Here is a 10,360-nt window from a genome sequence, read left to right as displayed (position 1 = left end):
CATGAAGTTGTTCACTTCTAAATTAGAGTCTTGCATGGAGAGTCTGATTGAGCTTAAATTACCTTCACTTATTTATTCAAAGTTTATTCAACAACCCAGGTCCATATTATGAGCCAGACACCTTGTTGAACTTTAGGGAATCAGCTGAACAAAGTCCCTGCCCTCATGAAGTTTTATAGTTTTGGAGGGGTGATGAGGGAGAGGGTAATAAAAAAAAGAAATAAGTAAATATACAGCATGTCAGATGATAGTGTATGGACAAAAATTTACAAATAAAGCAGGGACTGAGTCATGCGGGGAAGGCAGGGAGTGTCACTTTTTTACAGACAGTGGTCAGGGAGAGCATGCTAAGGTGATGTGTGGGTAAAGATATTAAAGAAGTGAAGGAGCCAGCCATATGAACCTCTGGGGTTAGGGCCTCCCAGGCAGAGGAAACAACAAATACAAATACCCTCTGGTGGGAATATATCTACTGTGTCCACAGAACAGCAAGGAGACTGTGTAGCTCCCGTGTGGCTGGAGCAGAGAGAGCAAAAAGCAAGAGTGGTAGGAGATGAAGTTGTGGATAAGGAGCGAGAAGGGGGAAGCTGTATCATGTAAGGCTTTGCTGATCATTGAAAAGACTTTGGCTCTGAGTCAGGGTGAGACAGAGAGCCATTCCATTGCAGAGTATAGAACAGAAGGGAGTCAGTTCTGACTTGTATTTTCATAGGATTATCTATATGTCCTGTTAAGACTATATTTTAACAAGACAAGAACAGAAGCCAAGGAGCTATTGCAGTAATCCAAGTGAGATGTGAAATAATGGTGTTTTGATCACATAGTAGTAATAATAGTATACAGTGAAAGGTGACAAGTTCCTGGATATATTCAGAACATTTTAACTTTACTACGTTGGGTTGTGTGTGCACGAGCAGTAGAAGGAAGTTTGAGAGGGCGATGGGGGCCAAATTGCTCAAGGGGGGAATATTACACAGGGCGTGGATATCAGAAAATGGAACACGGAGGGTCACCTTAGGATCTATCCCCCACGTATCATAAAGAACGTTGAGGACACAGAATGGACAGAACCCAGGATGTGATAGGATCCTTGTATGCGAGTAGGAAATGGAAAGAGAAGTAGATGATGTCCAGCTTTCCGGTTTATGTGCTTAGTGGATGGTGAGGGTCCTTCACCAAGACAAGAAACACAGGAGGAGGAGCTAGTTTGGGAGAATAATGAGTCCTCTCTAATTTGGGAGTAAAAGATACTACTTTTAATACTGTATTTTAAAAATCAAAATAGCCTTTATTATAATGAAACAGACAATAAACCTAGCCACAGGTCTTTATTCTCCTCTTCCTTAAAAAAAAACAAAAACAAAACAGAAGACTCGTGGTTCAAACTATGTGTTATTTTGCTGAGCTCAAAGGGAGTTCCTGGATCTTTGTGTTTCTGTGCCTCTAATAGACTCTTGCAAGCTGGAGGCTGAACCCAGAAACGGTTCAGTGGAACTTTTTTTTTTTTTTTGCCTTCTCATGGATATTTACTATCCCAAGGTTTGATGCAGTTCACTTGATAGACAAGGTGGCGTTGTGAGCAGACCCATATTCTCTTCACTTGAAACGAACTGGTTGGGCTGGTGGATCTTCACTGGTAACACTTTGTGAAGCCCCAAATCTCTCCTCCGTGTGGTCAGGCCTTCCACTTGCTTGCACGCTTTCTGGCATTCCAGCTTGGGCTTGAAGGACTCTCTGGGCAGGTAAGAGTGATAGAGTGATTCTCTTGTTGCATTCAGAAATGGAAACATGTCAGCAGTTTCAGGTAAGAAAAATTATTTATAGAAAGTGGAATCATCCAGTAATTCTCAGTATTTATATGTAATTTATACATTTAAAGTTGTTTTAGAACTTACATATGTTCTTTAAAGGCAACATCTTAGTTTGACTTTGTGGTTAGACAGAATATTGTTTCTTTCAAGTTCGCCAGTGGGGGGAGGGGTGGGAGTTGGGCAGGAACAGAGAGAGGAAAAAAAAAAAGAGTAATACTTTGTGAAACTAATTACCCAAAGGCATTTATGAATATTTGCATGGATGGATGGACTCCATGATTAGGTTTATTAAGTTCAAACAGTACGTGGCTTAGGAACTACCAAACAAGTTTAGGTGGTTAAAGAGGAAATATCTGGGAGAGTGGAGTGAACATATAACTGGTTAAAAAGAATAAATTTAGAATGTCCCAGTTTCAAGTACACGAACAACTACATTCCTTGTAGGCCTTTCCTGTCTCTACCTGTTGTCCACAGAAGCCTGTGGTTGTCATTGAAGGGGCTCATTTGTCATAGGTGTTTCCTGATGAGTCTCCTAGTCCACTTCCTTTGCAAGAAGCTGCCTTGTGGGGACCCAGAGGAGCTAACCCACAAGCCTGGCTCAGCTGATTCTGTTCAGTAAAACTTTTTCAGTGGTAAATGGCAGAAAACCCAACCTAAAATCACTTAAGCTATCAAGGAATTAGTTTACAGTGAAGAGTGAATCTTGAAAGTCAGGGGCAGCTGGTTTAAGGGGTTTAAAATCACTAAGATTTGGTTTCAGGGTGGCAAGATGGCAAGAAAAACCAGACCTTATGTCTTACAGTTGAGCAGGAAAAGACTGTCTCCTCAAAGCGAAACATTCATCTTTATATTGACTCTCATTGGGCTGGAAGGGGTCACACACCTCCCCTAAATTAATGACTATGGTGAGGAGAATGCAGTTTTTCTGATTGGCTGAGATCCAACCTATTTATGTAAATCAACTCTATCCAAGGGACATGGTTTCCAAGGAAAATTTGGGTGTAGTTTTTACCAGAAGTAGGTAGGATAAGTGGACATTGGGCAGTAGACACAGGAGAAAGTCCTCTTCATCTCATGAGAATGCCTTTTAACTGAGCCAGCAGTTTATTTACATAGTAGCATGACTGCCAATGACATGGCAATATTGATATTTCTAGTTGTCACCTTACATCTTATTCTCCCCACTGTGCTACCCCACCACGCTCACATACTCCGTTTGACTGAAAGTTCTAGTTAGAAGAAGCTGAGAAATATTCTGTTGCTTTGTGTGTAGGCAAAACCTCAGATCAATAAGGGTAGAAAGCCCATGTCATACACATAAAGGGAGAGAAGTGCCTCCAGATACAACAATCCACTGGGTACCACCAATTAATTTATGCATTAGAGGTTTGAAGAGCATTCTTCTTAAAAGAGAGAGAGAGAGAGAAATGTAAGGAAATATAGGACTACTTGTAAAGGGTCCCCAGTGTATTCGGCCTGAGAAGAGGAATTCCATATTTGGATGGTAAAAGGAAGTGAATTAGCGATTTGGATGGGCACAAGAAGGGAAAATGCTGACTTGGAAAGATTCCCTAGTGCTACTGGATGCTTCAGTCAGCTCTTCAGGGTTTCACTAGCAATACCAATAGCATAGTTAGACTTTTTGCTCATTCAGACTAGTTATTTTTTTTCTCTTGTTGCATTTTTTCTTCTATCATATTTGGTTTAAATACTATCTCATTCTACTACATTCCTCCTTCCATCCCTCTCCAAGCCTTTCACTGATGCCTGTCTGATAAAAGGTCCTACATCTGATATTAACTGAAAACTTCCTTGATTCCTTAAAGTGAGTTATTCATTAACAGAACCTAAATTACTGGTTGTTAGGCAAATCTTCCAATTTTTTCAAACTAGTAATCTGCTCAGAGAGGCTTCTGTAAATCTACTGTAGAAATAAGCGAAGCTTTGTGCCAACTGTCAGCACTAAGCAGAAGTTTGAGAGAGGGAGGAGAAGTTATTCATTTGCTCGATTCAGCATGGTGAGTCCAGGGGAGGGAATCAAGTGTACCTCGGGCTTGACAGGCAGCACAGGGAAGGACGCTGCAGCCGGCAGGACAGAGCTGGGCCAGGGCGACCAACTGCTGTTGAGCATGGTCGTGGCTTCCAGCCGAACTGCTCTAAAGATCAAGCTTTTGCCATCTTTTTCCTATGATGGCCAGAGTTTCCTGTCCTAAGAGGTATGGCTGTCTTCTTTCCTGTCCTTTTGTTCAGCAAAAACAAAAGCTAATTAAAGCAAATGTCAGAAGCTGCAATAAGGCAAAGGGTGGGCTGCAGGAGTCGGGCAGAGAAACTTCCAGGGGCTGGTTGATTATGCAGATAAAGTGCATTTGGGAATTATGTGTCTAGCCATGTATGCGTGCTTTTCAGTTATTATGGTAAAAAAGAAAAGCCACCTCTCTGTGGGTTATTAAAACATGTCTCTAGGCCTCAGGAGCAGAAAACTGTGCTTCTAGATTCGCAGTGTGTGCATTTTTTGTTTCACACCATCAGAGTCTAGGCTTGTTTCTATTTCATACTTTTGTTTACCTCAGGAAGTATTTTGCAACCAGCAAAGAAACTGGCTCTGTCTATGATTTCCAAAGAAAATTCAGTAGCATCATAACAGTCACTGGGTTGGACAGTCACCGTTATTGTTTGTGGTTGCTGTCATTTTTTCCCTTTGATAGTTCAGTTACCTTGCAAATCATAACTGAATCTAGCCACTTTTTTGTTTTTTCAAATACATATTTAAGTTGTCATATAATCAACCACTGGATTCCATGACTTTCATATATGTTTTCAATTTAAAGATTAGAAAAAGTATTCAGGGCATTATTTGAATTTGTCATGCAGTTGTTTAAAATGTGGAATTTAAATGTAAATAAAGATACATTTAACACTGAATTTTCCTTGTAATTCACAAGTTTGGCTGTTTTCTGGAAAAACAAACCCACAGAATTTGAATGTTTTGGTGAGATTTGTATCAATTTTGGAGTAGATATGTATTGCAAAGTCAAAATTGACAAATATGACAGATCACAAATTCTTGGTTTAGAAAGTGTTAAGACTTGAAGATATTTCCCTCATTCCTGATGAAGAGAAATGTTTCCTATCTTTTTATGTTTTAGTAAGTTGCAATACATATTTAAAATTAAGTTGATTTTTTGAGTTCTTGCCTAAACAGATCACCAAACCTATTTTTGGTATGTGCTTATGATAATAAGCCTGCTACAAACTTAAACTACATGAGTTCTAACAAAAACACCAGGGGCTGAGTCCTTTAGCATCATTTGGAATAACCCAGCCTCGGAGGCTTTCAGTAGAAGTGAAGTGTAGCAACATATCACAGCAGAGGAAGCTGAGAGACGAGAGACGCCCAGGAAACAATAGGCATCTTGTGGGAAGTTCGGCTGAAATGTATGCAGCCCATTCCCATGGGAACGCCTGTAGTTCTTTCACACTGTGTGAAAAAGATGCTCCCTGAAAAGGATCTTTAATCCTTTTTTTCAAGGGAAAATCTGAGAACTTCATTGAAAGTTTCTAGAACCCAAATGAGTCTAGGTTAGTCAGCAGGCATTTTAAACACAGGTGAATAAAATGAGAATTTTGTGATGCACAGTAGTGTTATCCAAAGTATAATGTAAATAAACTTTGTAATTCTAGAATTTTCTGAAGTGAAGAAACCATAGAATATCCGAACCTGGAGTTGGAGGCTAGAGGCTAATTTCTTCAGAATACATTGGCTTCCTGAGTTAGTTACGTTTATTGAAATCCCTCCAAAGTACTTTAGTTTTTTTTCCACAGGTGATACCCCAATAGTTGGGCGATTAAATCCTCTGGTTCATGTATGTGTGTTTTCATTTAGCAGACTCTATAGATGCATAACATAGTCAACCAGCAATGACTTACTAGCTCCCATTCAGTGTGGGTCACCTTGAAAAGTCATAAAGAACTTTTCCCTCTGGTGCCCTGGAGGGAATAATACACTCCTTCCTCGCTAATAAACATTAGAGTGAGCACTAAGCTTAAGTAGAAAACTCAGGTATTTGGATTACCTGGCCACAAAAAGTCTGAGATACATTGTATTTCAGTCCATTTCCACTCTGTAAAAAAAAAATTCTGTTACTGTTTAGCCATGGTGGGGGTAGCATCATGGTAAGGCTATCTCTTTAGGCAACAAGATAAGTTTGCCAAGAAATCAATAGGGATACATACAAGATAGTGCAAGAACAACCGAGATTTAAGATTGGGGAAGAGTACAACTAGGATATAAATATGACACAAACTGAAAAGACCTAGGCATCTTTAACTCTGTGAACTCAGTGTTAGTGAGCAGTACAGTCATGTGTTAGCACTTAAAAGGTATGGCAGGGGGATGTGTCAACAGGAGAATGACCTATAAGGATAATGGTGTTATTAAGGGTATGATTCCTGTCACTCCTTGTGTGGTGCTGTATGGCAGGTCTGTGTTAAATGCTTCACAAAATCTCTTTAAACCTCCCAACAACCTGTATCACAATCCTCAGGTGCAAATAAGGAACCTGAGGTGCAGGGAGGTTAATTAATCTGCCCTGGTTTACACTGCAGGTAACAGCATAGCTGAGCCCAGATGTGTCCAGGGTCCCACACTCTTACCAATCCACTCTTCTTACTAGATTCCCATATGGTGTCCAATTCTGGACACTAAACTCCTTTAAAAACAAAAGGAAATTGAATAAAAACTAGTGATAAGAACCATGAATAATGAATAGAGAGAGGATGAAGAGGGAAGACCAAAGAAACATAGTCTATTCCATTAAACAGGGATAGAATACTTCATATTCTACTTCATCAGTATCTATAAGCCGGAAAATTACTAATGAAAGAATACACCTATTCATGGATGACTGGGTTCTGTTTTTATGAAGGAAACTCTTCAAGGGGATAGTTCTCCATATGTGGACAGTGTAAAAATACAATTGATCACCGAGTGTTGAGGAAGATTTATGAGGCCATTCTCCTGGTGCATATGACCTGGTTCAGTGGCAGGTGTGTAGCCACCCCGAGCACACACCTTTGTGGGGTAGCACCCCTGGGGAGACACAGTGTCCACATCTTAGTGATGATCATGCAGATGAATTTAGCTTGTGCATTTTGCCAGCAGATAGGTTTGATGGGATGGGCAGACCTATTATAGGAACAGACAAGTACGAGATAGAGAATAATACAGTTTAAAACATTTTTTTTAATGCATCATCATCTTTTGAAACAGTAAGGAAGGGTTTCAGTACTTTTTCTTCTCTGGAGTGTCACTAGATGAAGCGGGATAAACATTTTCTCTAAGTATTGCTGCGATATTTAAAGTACCAATCTGATATGTCTGGTCCAAGTGGATTTCTACGAAGAGCCTCCCAGCAACTAAAGTGGAAAAGCAGAGGGTATGCATCTTTGTTGAGTGTGTTCCGTTTATTAGCAACTTTCTGAATTCTGAAACTTTCAACGACAGTAACGTAGAGGCAGAGCAAGAGGATGACTTCTGCAGGAGCTGTGTCTCTTCCCGGACAAACGGTCCGTTCCAAAGTCTCGCGAGGGCGAGACAAGTGTTAATTAAGCAGCAAATCTCCTCCCTTCCAGGGGTTGAGAAATGGCTCCCAGCAGCCGCCCCCGTTCACCTTCACCGGCTCGAGTTCCTATCGAAACCTTGTTCTCTGCGTGCCTTCCCCCTACCCCCTCTATTCTTCTCAGGGAAGGTATAGAGTTCCCTGAACACAGGGAGTTTTGTTTTCTCTGTTAAAAACAACTCCACTCTACCAGGGCAGGCTTTCTGTCTCACCTCAGGAAACAGAGCGTTTCGCTCAGAGGTAACTCTCCACGGGGTGAGGTGCAGCGTCACCTGACCGGCTCCGGAGCCGCCGGTGGCATCAGGCTGCATTCCTTGCATTCTTCCAGCCGGCACGGCCATGAACAACTTCAGGTTCACTGCGCTGAGTGGATTCCGCTGGCCGTGTCCCCGGAGTCCGCCGGCGCAGCCCGCGCCCCCCGCCCCGGCCCGCTCAGGCCCGCCGGGCAGGGCCGCGCGCCGCGGAGGAGCTCGCAGGTAACGCGCGCGGGGGACGGCGCGCCGGGGCTCCCGAAAGTGTCGCGCGAGGCAGGCTCCTTCCTCCTCTTGTGGTGGCCGTTTCTCCCACAGAAACCCGACCTGACAAGCCACGCCTGCTTAAAAAAATACAGACTTAATGTTGAGAACCTGGGCTTCAAGATTAGGGAAGGAAGTGAGGAGGGCCCACGGTGGGAGTAGGAAGGAATTTTATTAGCCAGTTTTTGTCCCACAGTAAGTACGAGATTGAGAGGCTGACCTACTCGGATGCGAATCTTGTTTCTGTGTGTAACCTCGGCCCGGTATTTAACCTCACCAGTCCTGTTTCCTCTTTGGTAATGATATCTGCCTGCAGGGTTGATGGGAGAACTGAGAGAAAAAAGTATCTAGTGAGGCACTTGGTGCATAGGAGGCGGCAGAGTGTGTGTATTCATGTGTGTGTACGGCGGGTGCATATGCACACATACATATAGGCCACAGGTCTGTGATATTCATAAGTGTAGGGAAAGTTTTGGAAGATAAGGTCGAATTTGATCTGGCTCTGACCTTCTCTGCTGTTGCAGAGAGAGCCGCAGGAGAAGCCAGACACCAGAGCTACTGAAAAATAAATAACGTGCCTTGCAGATCCTTATCCAGGAGAGGGCAGCCTGGATATGGATGCAGGGCACTCTCTAAATGAGGACTGATGGGAAGGGAGGCCGCTCAGTAATTACCACACATGGTCAGATATACAGCTGCACACAGCCTTGAGAGGGCTTTGTCCTGGGAGGCCAACTGCTTTCAATCCTGACTCTGCAACCTACTCTCCAGGTCCACCTGGGCTGGTTGTTTTCCTCTCTGAACATCAGTTTCTCATCGCATGGAATTGTCATGAGAATTAAATGACTCATTATTTGGGAAGCTCTCAGAATATTGCCTGATGCATGGTACACACCCACTAACCATCAGCTTGGGGTGTCATTATTTTATGAAGTGCTCTTTTATGTATTATCTGCTTTGATCTCCAACAAAACAACCTGATGAGATTGATGAGGTGTGCATTAGCTCTGTTTCGCAGATGAAGAAACTGAGGTTTGGGGAAGAAAAGAGCATGAACCAAAGGTCCCACAACTGCTAAGTGGCCGAGCTGGAACTTGAATCCAGGTCCCTAGACAAGCAGGTGACTTAGTATGTACTCAGCACACATGCACTGAATGAAATCTATTCTAAAAGTTCTCGCTAAACACCGTTTCTTCCACAAAGCCATTCCTTGTCATCTTCTCCTTGGAGAGATCAGTCTCCCCCTTGTTCTTCCCCAAACTTCTTTTTATAGTACCTAGGAGACTTTTCTCTGGGTCATCCTTGTATTGTAGAATGTTTGGGACAAGTCTCCTCTCTCCCTTTCCCACCTCTGAGTGTGTGAAAGTCTTCTTGTACAGCTGTGTGTTGAACAATAATGTTACATGCAATATACACGCAAGGGTAACAGCTGAAGTTGGAAGTATGAATGTGGGGCTCCACACCAGGTGTCACTGCAAGTGTGGAAAGAAAAGAAGGAACCCAGGAGAAGCCTGTGGGTGCTCCTCTCCCCCAGCACATATTTCTGCTGCTTCTCAGAGCTCTGGTTCTGCTATGTCTGGGGCAGCTGAATCTGCTTCCGGAAGTACCAGATGCTGACCAACAAGCTGACTGGTCAAGGGGAAGTCATTTCCATCCAGTGTCTTACCTTCCTGAATATAATTTCACAGAGACTCTGTCACTGCAAGTGGTTGAAGCTAGGGGGTGGGGGGAGTATGTGCTAAGGGGAGAACTCAGGAAAACACCACCTTAATTTTTCTTATAGATACTGTAATTCACCCTTCCACATTCACCAGGGCACAGAGTACTTTGTAGGACCTTCACTCTCCTCTCTCCCCATCCCCTGAAACCTTCCCCATCACTCTTCTTTTCTCGTCCTGGAAGCCTCTCTTCCTCGTGACTCCCCTGCTTTCTTGTTGGCCTAAATCCCGGGGCATAGATGAACAAGGATGCAGTGTCAGTGTCGGAGGGAAGAATTCAATTTCTTGCTTTATGATCCTACTCATTTCTTCATCCTCAAATGTTAATAATGCTCTGAGGGGCTTTACTCCTGACAGTAACCTCACGTGGAGCCTTACATGTCCTCATCAGTCCATAGTGCTTATGAGCGGGAGCCTAGCACTGGAGTCTCTGGGTCCAAATCCCAGCTCTCCAGTTTACTAGCTATGTGCCTTGAACAAGTTATTTTATGCCTTGGGTTCCTCACCTGTAAAATAAGAATGAAATATCCTCAGACAGTTGTTATGAGGATTGAATGAGTTAATGTTTGCAAAACCTCCAGTGTTTCCATGTAGACAAGCAGGTGGAAGTCTCGGGCAACATTTTTCCAAAGCTCGTAGATAGCGCAAATGTCGCGTGTGGGCACTACTACTCCTGAAATCCCTTCACTGGCCTATGA

The 10,360-nt window shown here is 42.9% G+C and overlaps 1 protein-coding gene across 8 annotated transcripts in view; it reads left to right on the top strand.

Annotated features, from left to right (window-relative positions):
• The first annotated feature begins 1,576 nt into the window (after positions 1–1,576).
• VEPH1 (ventricular zone expressed PH domain containing 1) overlaps positions 1,577–10,360 on the top strand; it is a 241,986-nt gene continuing 233,202 nt past the window's right edge. For 4 of the 8 annotated variants that reach the window (XM_064492326.1, XM_064492329.1, XM_064492309.1 and 1 more), the window contains exon 1: positions 3,858–4,027. The gene's annotated coding sequence lies outside the window, so the exon portion shown is untranslated. Of the gene's footprint in view, positions 1,743–3,716; positions 3,830–3,857; positions 4,028–7,884; positions 7,906–10,360 lie in introns of those variants that run through there. The other 4 variants (XM_064492319.1, XM_064492312.1, XM_010986379.3 and 1 more) reach the window with 4 other exon arrangements.

This window comes from Camelus dromedarius, chromosome 2, assembly GCF_036321535.1.
Source record: "Camelus dromedarius isolate mCamDro1 chromosome 2, mCamDro1.pat, whole genome shotgun sequence".
NCBI lineage: Eukaryota > Metazoa > Chordata > Mammalia > Artiodactyla > Camelidae > Camelus > Camelus dromedarius.
The sequence above is the reverse complement of the archived record's forward strand: the minus strand, read 5'-3'. Positions and strand labels throughout refer to the sequence as shown.